The sequence below is a fragment of the Arachis ipaensis genome, chromosome B10 (genome assembly GCF_000816755.2).
Source record: "Arachis ipaensis cultivar K30076 chromosome B10, Araip1.1, whole genome shotgun sequence".
NCBI classification, from domain to species: Eukaryota; Viridiplantae; Streptophyta; class Magnoliopsida; order Fabales; family Fabaceae; genus Arachis; species Arachis ipaensis.
This window is the reverse complement of record NC_029794.2, coordinates 82,939,449-82,949,208: the sequence shown is the minus strand read 5'-3', so window position 1 is coordinate 82,949,208 and position 9,760 is coordinate 82,939,449. Positions and strand designations below refer to the sequence as shown.

General features: G+C 39.4%; 1 long non-coding RNA gene across 1 annotated transcript in view; it reads left to right on the top strand.

Moving 5' to 3' along the window:
• Window positions 1-8,191, top strand: part of LOC110267786 — a 27,962-nt gene extending 19,771 nt beyond the window's left edge. Inside the window, exons 2-3 of the long non-coding RNA XR_002355698.1 lie at window positions 3,055-3,057; window positions 8,152-8,191. This is a non-coding gene — a long non-coding RNA (uncharacterized LOC110267786). The remainder of the gene's footprint in view (window positions 1-3,054; window positions 3,058-8,151) is intronic.

The window sequence follows — 9,760 nt, the reverse complement described above, 5'->3', positions numbered from 1 at the left end:
CCGAGCTCAAACCATTACCACCATCCCTGAAATATGCGTTTCTGGGAGAAGGTGACACTTTTTCAGTGATCATAAGCTCTGCTTTAAATTCACAGGAAGAGGAGGCACTTATTCAGGTGCTAAGGACACACAAGACAGCTCTTGGGTGGTCCATAGGTGACCTTAAGGGCATAAGCCCAGCTAAATGCATGCACAAAATCTTATTGGAGGATAATGCTAAACCAGTGGTTCAAACACAAAGGCGGCTAAATCCAGCCATGAAAGAAGTGGTGCAGAAAGAGGTCACCAAGCTACTAGAGGCTGGGATTATTTATCCTATTTCTGATAGCCCCTGGGTGAGCCCTGTCCAAGTCGTCCCAAAAAAGGGAGGCATGACAGTGATTCATAATGAAAAAGATGAACTGGTTCCTACAAGAACAGTTACAGGGTGGCGCATGTGTATTGACTATAGAAGGCTCACTACAGCCACCAGAAAGGATCATTTTCCTTTACCATTCATAGACCAGATGCTAGAAAGACTAGCAGGTCATGATTATTAGTGCTTTTTGGATGGATACTCAGGCTATAACCAGATTGCAGTAGATCCCCAGGATAAAGAGAAAACAGCATTCACATGTCCATCCGGAGTGTTTGCTTATAGAAGGATGCCATTTGGGCTATGTAATGCGCCTGCAACCTTCCAGAGATGCATGCTCTCTATTTTCTCTGATATGGTGGAAAAATTTCTGGAAGTCTTCATCGATGACTTCTCAGTATATGGAGACTCATTCAGCTCCTGTCTTGATCACCTGAAACTTGTTCTGAAAAGATGCCAAGAAATCAACCTAGTTTTAAACTGGAAAAAGTGTCATTGGGAATTGACTTCATGGGACCTTTCCCACCATCATACTCAAACACTTATATTCTGGTGGCAGTTGATTATGTATCAAAATGGGTTGAGGCCATTGCCACACCCACCAATGATACTAAAACAGTGCTGAAATTCCTCCAGAAACATATGTTTAGCAGATTTGGTGTCCCTAGAGTACTAATCAGTGATGGGGGCACTCACTTCTGCAATAAACAGCTTTACTCTGCCATGGTTCGGTATGGAATTCGCCACAAGGTGGCCACTCCATATCATCCACAAACCAATGGGCAAGCTGAAATCTCTAATAGAGAATTAAAGAGAATCCTGGAACGAACAGTAAATACCCGTAGAAAGGATTGGGCACGGAGCTTGGATGATGCTCTGTGGGCTTACAGGACAGCATTCAAGACCCCTATAGGGACCTCTCCATACCAACTCGTGTATGGTAAGGCATGTCACCTGCCCGTGGAACTGGAACATAAGGCCTACTGGGCAACCAGATTCCTAAACTTTGATGTCAAACTAGCAGGAGAAAAACGATTGCTCTAGCTAAATGAGCTAGAGGAGTTCAGATTCATAGCTTTCGAAAATGCCAAGCTTTATAAAGAAAAATTAAAAAAGTGGCATGACAGAAAGCTGTCATCTAGAATCTTTGAACCAGGACAGAAGGTTCTGTTGTTTAACTCTAGACTCAGGCTATTCCCCGGGAAACTGAAATCCCGGTGGAGGGGACCATACGTGATTACAAGTGTATAACCATATGGTTATGTAGAGCTTCAAGATATTGATTCTGATAAGAAGTTCATTGTCAATGGACAGAGAATTAAGCATTATCTTGAAGGCAACATTGAGCAAGAATGCTCAAGGCTGAAGCTAGATTAAAAGCTCAGCAAGGTCAAGCTAAAGACAATAAAGAAGCGCTTGCTGGGAGGCAACCCAGCCATGGGGCAACAATCCTCTAAGCATTTTACCCTATTTTTTATTTTTATTTTTATTTTTATTTGTTTATATAAAGTTCACTGACACTAGGGTGAGGAATCATTTACAGAAGACCTCGGCACACAAAATAGAGAAAAAGAGCTCACTGGCAAGAAAACGCCAGTAATGGTAGCAATCTGGGCGTTCAACACCATAAATGGGCACCCACTGGGCGTTGAACGCCAGTAATGGCAGCAGCTGGGCGTTGAACGCCCAGGAGAGCAGCATTTGGGCGCTGAACGCCCAAAACAGGCAGTGTTTGGGCGTTCAAACGCCAGGATAGCAAAGGAGGAGCCAAATTCATTTTTTCACACGTATTTCCATTCTAATTTCAAATTTTATGTTTCAATGCATGATTTTTACATGAACATGTTAAGAACCCTGATTTCTAAAATCCTTAATTTCTAAAAATTCCTCTTTCTAAATTCAATCCAACTCTTTTCAAATCTTTTCTGAAAACAAATCTATCTTTTTCACTCTAAAATCTTTTCAACTAATCCATATCTTTTTCAAATCTCCATATTATCTTTTACAAAATTCAGATTTATCTTTTTTCAAAAATCTATCATATCTCTTCAAAATTAAACTATATCTTCTATCTTATCTTTTTCAACTCAATCTTTTTATCTTATCTTCTATCCCTCTCCTTTCTTTTCTTTTGCTTGAGGACAAGCAAACCTCTAAGTTTGGTGTGTTTATCCGAGATCACTAAGATCATGGCTCCTAAAGGAAAACAACCCACTCCAAGAGGCAAGAAAGAGAGCATTCCAAAACCACTTTGGAATCAAGGGAAGTTCTTATCTAAAGAACATTCAGACCATTATCTTAAAATAATGGGTCTGAGATCAGTGATCCCTGAAGTTAGATTCGATCTGAAGGAAGATGAATATCCGGAGATCCAGGAGCAAATTCGAATCAGGAACTGGGAAGTCCTAGCTAATCCTGAAACGAAAGTGGGAAGGAACATGGTCCAGGAGTTCTATGCTAATATGTGGCAAACTGACAACCAAAAACTATCTGGAACTGCCTTCTATGACTATCGGACCGTGGTCAGAGGAAAGATTGTTCATACCCACCCTGACAAAATCAGGGAGATATTAAAGCTACCTCAGCTAAAGGATGATCCAGACTCCTTCAACAGGAGGATGATGAGAGCAGACATTGTCCTGGATAAGATTCTAGAGGACATATGTATCCCTGGAGCCAGGTGGACCACCAACACAAAGGGTGTCCCAAATCAACTCAAGAGAGAGGATCTCGAACCAGTCGCCAGAGGATGGCTAGACTTCATTGGGCATTCTCTGTTGCCTACTAGCAACCGTTCTGAAGTCACAGTTAAAAGAGCAGTGATGATCCATTTCATCATGATGGGAAAGGAAGTGGAGGTTCATCAGCTGATTTCAACTGAACTCTACAAAATTGCTAACAAATATTCTAAAGAGGCCAGGTTGGCTTATCCAAGCGTGATTTCTCTGCTCTACAAGGACGCTGGAGTAAGGATGGGAATAACTGAGTATATCTCAATTGAGAAGCCAATCACCAAAGCATCAATGGAAAAACAACAAGCATAGGATGATCCCATCAAGAAGAGAGCACAGGAATTCCTCCCAGGGATCCCTCGATCTGAATACTGGGAGTATCTTGAGACGTCTGTTACTAAGATACAGGAAGCTTTGGAGCAAATAATAAAAGAACAGAAGGAACACAGTCAAATGCTGACCTATATGTTTAAAGAACAAGAGGAGCAAGGGCGTGACTTAAGGGAATTGAAGCGCCAAAAGTCTTCTCTTGCAAGACCAAGCACCCCAAGGATCAGAGGAACCCCCGTTCCCCCAGAATAAAGGTTGTTAATTTCCAATTTCTGCCTTAACTCTGTGACAGTGTCCTTATAGAAGTTTACCTTAGGAGTCATATAGTATTAATTAGTATCTATTTTGATTTTATCTCCAATTAAGCTATAGTTTATTTTTCTCATCATGAGTCTAGTTGCTTGAGGACAAGCAACAGTTTAAGTTTGGTGTTGTGATGAGCGGATATTTTATACGCTTTTTGGGGTTAATTTCATATAGTTTTGAGTATGTTCTAGTTAGTTTTTAGTCTATTTTCATTAGTTTTTAGGAAAAATTCATATTTCTGGACTTTACTATGAGTTGTGTATTTTTCTGTAATTTCAGGTATTTTCTGGCTGAAATTGAAGGAGCTGAGCAAAAATCTGATTCAGGTTGAGAAAGGGCTGCTGATGCTGTTAGATTCTGACCTCCCTGCACTCAAAGTGGATTTTCTGGAGCTACAGAACTCGAAATGGCATGCTTCCAATTGCGTTGGAAAGTAGACATCCAGGGCTTTTCAGCAATATATAATAGTTCATAATTTGCACAAGGATAGATGATGTAAACTGGCATTCAACGCCAGTTTTTTGCCCAATTCTGGCGTCCAGCGCCAGAAAAGGATCAAAAGCTGGAGTTGAACGCCCAAACTGGCACAAAAACTGGCGTTCAACTCCAAAAATGGCCTCTGCACGTGAATTGCTTAAATCTCAGCCGAGCACACACCAAGTGGGCCCCAGAAGTGGATCTCTGCATCATCCATCATAGTTTACTCATTTTTTGTAAACCTAGGCTACTAGTTTAGTATTTAAACAACTTTTAGAGACTTATTTTAGATCTCATGACATTTTAGATCTAAACTTTGTACTCTTTGATGGCATGAGTCTCTAAACTCCATTGTTGGGGGTGAGGAGCTCTGCTGTGTCTCGATGAATTAATGCAAGTATTTCTATTTTCCACTCAAACACGCTTGTTCCTATCTAAGATGTTCATTCGCGCTTAACTGTGATGAAGGTGATGATCCGTGACACTCATCACCATTCTCAACCCATGAACGTGTGCTTGACAACCACCTCCGTTCTATATCAGAGAGCATATTCTTCACTGAGAGGATGGGATGTAGCCATTGACGACGGTGAACCCCTACATACAGCTTGCCATAGGAGGACGTGCATGCGTGAACAAGAAGACAGAGGAAAGCAGAGATTCAGAAGACAAAGCATCTCCAAAACTCCAACATATTCTCCATTACTGCATAACAAGTAACCTTTAATCCATGCTCTCTTGTTTATTCGCAACTCAACTGATAAACATAATTGACTTCCTGACTAAGATTTACAAATTAACCATAGATTGCTTCAAACCAACAATCTCCGTGGGATTCGACCCTTACTCACGTGAGGTATTACTTGGACGACCCAGTGCACTTGCTGGTCAGTGGTACGAGTTGTGAAAAGTGTGATTCACAATTTGTGCACCACCCAGCTCAGCCAAAATATCTTATCTTTTCTTCTCCCAAATCCTTATTTTTCTTTTCCGTTGTTATTTCTTTCTCCCCCCTTCCTTCTTCCTCTACTCATTCTCACTTTTTACATTCTGCTTCCTTATTTTTCACACCCATCATCAAGGTTCTTTTCTTTCTTTCTTTACTTTTTACTTTCCCCTATCAATTTTATTTATGTTTTATATTTTTCTTTTCACCTTCACAATCTATATTTTCCCTTATTTTTCTTTCTTTTTATCTCTTTTTATTGGTGTTGAAAATTTATTTCAGTCTTTATTTTCCATATTTTGCTTATGGATTATCATGGCTTTGTTTGACAATTATATATTACTCTTCATAAGGGTTGCTTGCATGTTCAAATTTATTACTTCCAATAACACATTCAACATGCATGCTATGTGTTTGGGAAAATGCCCGTATGGCATTGCAAATTATTATAATTTATTCTATTCCACTACTTTAATGCCTGCTTTTCACAAAACCCCTTTTATATTTTATTGATTAAAATATAATTGTCAATACAAACAGTTTGTTAGTTTGAATAATTGATCTATGCTACTCATGCCTTTGTCGGCATGCCAATAAACATCTTGCATTTAATTGCCATCACATGCATTTACTATCTTACCTTTGATGACCCTTTCACATGTAGTCTAGACCATGTGTTAACGACATCCCTCTTTACCATGCATTGATTACCACTCATAATATTCGCTCCCTTGCTCGAACCCTTAACTTTACATGTACTTACCTCTTCCCTTTTTCAGGATGGCCACCAAGAAAGGAAAAGAGAAAGGTATTTCCAAACCACCAGCAAGGAGAGGAACTAAAAGAGCATTAGTAGCAGAGCCATCCTCAACAGCAGTAAAGCCCTCAACAAAAAGAATTAAGAGGATCATCAAGATCGATGAAAAAGAAAAAGCCTTTCCAGCAAAGGACACTGCGCAGTTACCTAACTGCTACTGTGAGCAGATGTTCCCCATCCTGGCAGAGAGCAATTACAACAATGAATACCTTCTCATCTTCCCAACCCGCATTGCTGAATTTGTTGAGCCGCAAATTGAATGAAGACAATGGGATTCCTACGGAGACAGCCACGGCAGGTTAATCTCTAAGGGGTAGTAGAATTCTACTCCAACTTTCACATGGCAACCATGCAGTCTGTCTATATCCGTCAGAAGCAAATCCCCATAACTGAAGAGGCCATTCAACAAGCTTTAGATCTTCCCCCTGCTCCAGAAGGATTAGACGCATTCCAAGAAGCCTCACTCAAGCGCCAGACATACCAATTTGACTGGGACGTCATTCTCAGCGTTATAGCACAACCTGGCAGCAGATGGATCTACGGATACCATCGATCTCGACCAAAAGGGATATCGGCTTTAGCACTTACCTTAGAGGCTCGTGTATGGGCACAGATCATGTCCCATTATGTCTTTTCGAGCACTCACAAGTCCTCCTTCACTGCAGACATGGCTGTTTTACTCTGGTGTATCCTTACAGACCAGCACCTAAACTTACCAAGACACATCCGGAATGCAATGGGACACGTACGAATTGCGGGCAACTTACCTTTTCCCACCTTGGTTTCAGATCTCGTTTCGGCAGCTGGAGTCTCCTACAGAGCTGGGGACACCAAAGCCATACTCCCATGGGATGATCAGTATGTCCCTAACGGGAAATATATCAGACTATCAGCAGCCACTACAAGTCAGCCTACAGAACCGGCTAAAGACATTCCTCCTTCAACACCACAAGCACCTACAACAAACCAACTTCTCCATCAGATACTTGAAAGGTTGGATCGGCAGGAACACATAGCAAAGCTAAGAGAGTGTCGTAACAAGCGCCGATTCATATACCTCAAGGAGCTACTTATGGGAAACTACAAAGACCCAGACACCTCGGAGTCCACTTCATTTACCAGCACAGGGAGCCATGACGATCCCGATAGTGGAGATGCTGCTACCAGCCCCCCTCTATTCCTGACAGATGGCACCGAGGATGGTGCAAAGCCTTAAGTGTGGGGAGGTCGGTCAGTACCTGACTTTCGGAGGTAATTTCTTTTCCTTAAACACCAGTAAAATAAGATATTTAGTTAATTTTTCTTTTGTAGAATAGGATAGATTGCATAGAAATAAGTTATTCACATGCATGTTCTACTTGATTGAAAATAATAAAGTTTCTTCTAAGACTCTACTTTTTGAAAAAAAATTTCACTAATTTAAATTAAAACCTTTGTATAAACTTGTTTGAAGTTGTATTTGGAACATAGTTTAAAAAGCTAAGAACACACAACCTGTGAGATTTTGAGCTTAATTACATGGTTACATTATTTAACCATAAATATTTTATTCTCGTGTGTTTGCTTCTCTATGATTGTAATCTTATTTTGTTTCATCCTATATGTCCAATGTTTAATATGTTATATGCATGCGTATGATTGAGGCCATTAATTGTTTAGCTCACTTATCCCAAATAAGTCTACCCTTCAATTACCTTTGTTAGCCACTTTGAGCCTTTTAAATCCCATTTGTTCTATATTTTACCACATTAATAGCCTTAAGTGGAAAAACAATTAAATATCCCAATTGAATCTTTGGTTAGTTTAAGATAGGGATTGTGTAACAATTAAGTGTGGGGAAACTGTGGGAACATGGGTGAATAAGGGAATGTGTTATGTTTTTACTTTGATAAAATATTGGGAATTTGGGTACCTACTCATGTGAGACTAGAAAAAATTAAAAATCCATGTGCGTTGAAAATGTTATGTTTACCTTTACTTTTAAATAAAAAAAAGAAAAAAAATTTAATTTTACAATAAATAAGTAAATAAATAAGGGGATAAAATTACCCCAATGTTAAGCTAATGAAAAATCAATGCATATGTGATAAAATTAAAGAAAAATTGATACATGAGTATGTAATGCAAAAGTGAAGACTATGGGTAGCTAGGCATGATTCTAGAGTTATATAGAGTGTATGTATATTAGGTGAAAGCTTAGGTTAATTAAAGATTCAATTTATAAAGCTCACTTAGCCATATACATATACCTTTACCCTTACCTTAGCCCCATTACAACCTTGAAAAGACCTCATGATGTTTGCATTGGTATGTTAAATATTGTTGATTGGTTAGGTGAAGAACAATTTTTAGAAAGCATGACTAGAGAAGAGTAGAGTGATTACCCTATACACCTGAGTGATTAGAGTGTACATACACCACCAGTAAGGGTTCAGTGCTTAATTCTATGTTCCCTGCTTTCATAAGCTATCTTCTTACAATGTTACCTGTACTTACTATATGAATTGAGTTAGTGAAATCTAATTTATATTTGTCTTGGAATCATATAGTTGCATTTACATATATAGGTTGCATTGCATTTCATGAGTTTCACATGTCCTTACTCATTTACTTTATCTCCGTCAAATAAGCATGAGGACATGCTAATGTTTAAGTGTGGGGAGGTTGATAAACCATTATTTTATGATTTATATTGTGTTTAATTGTGTGGTTTTATCAACTGTTTACCCACTTATTCATATGATAAGCATGTGTTTACAATTCCTTCCCAAAATCACTCCATGGTTGAAAACTTGCTTTCTAGAGACTTTTAATTATGTATTTTAATTCTCCTTTATCCCATTCGATGCCGTTGATAAACCATTGGAGAGGAGGCTTGCAAAAATGGAAGGAACACAAGAAACCAAGGAGATGACCAGCGAGCAATGACGCGAGCGCATGGCCCACGCGAACGCGCGAAGTGAAGAATTCGCAGCGACGCGAACGCATGCCTGACGTAAACACGTGGATTGGAGTCTGCACGCCTGAGGCGGACGCGTGCCTGACGCGAATGCATGGAAAGGAAAAACGCTGAATGACGTGAACGCGTGGACGACGCGTACGCGTGACATGCGCGATCTGCAAAAATAACAGAATATGCTGGGGGCGATTTCGGGCCGCTTTTTGACCCAGTTTTCGGCCTAAAAACACAGATTAAACCTAGGGAACATGCAAAGGCTCAAGAGGCATCCACACACATTGAGATTCATCATATTAGGATTACACTTAGTTTTAGATCTGAGTTTTTTTTAGTTGCATTACATTGATAGTTTATGATTTTGCTTGGATTTTTGGGATGCTGAAAGGCATTACCTCCGTTGAAGACATTACTCTAGTTTGTTTCCTTATTCCTTTCTTTTTAATTAGTTACTCATTGACTCTATTCAATTAAGTATGTTACATTTTGGATTTATTAATATATGAAGTTATTTTTATTTAATTGATTTTAATTCTCCATTTTATTTTAATTAATTATGTCTTCTCATATTTTTATGATTATTAATTTCATGTCAATGGAGTAGAATTTCTACTTGACATGGGGGTTGATTAAGAGGTGATACTTGAGTTGGAATGCTCAAGTGCTTGGTTAAACTGGACGTTGTTGGCTAATTCCATACCTACTAACACTAGACCTCCCCAAGGGAGAGGGCTAGGACCTGAGGGTAAGAGTTAGTTCAATCACCATACCTTTCCTTACTTAGTAAGGGGAAATCGAGTGAGAACAACAACCTTTTTACACCACACTTGACAAGATTCCC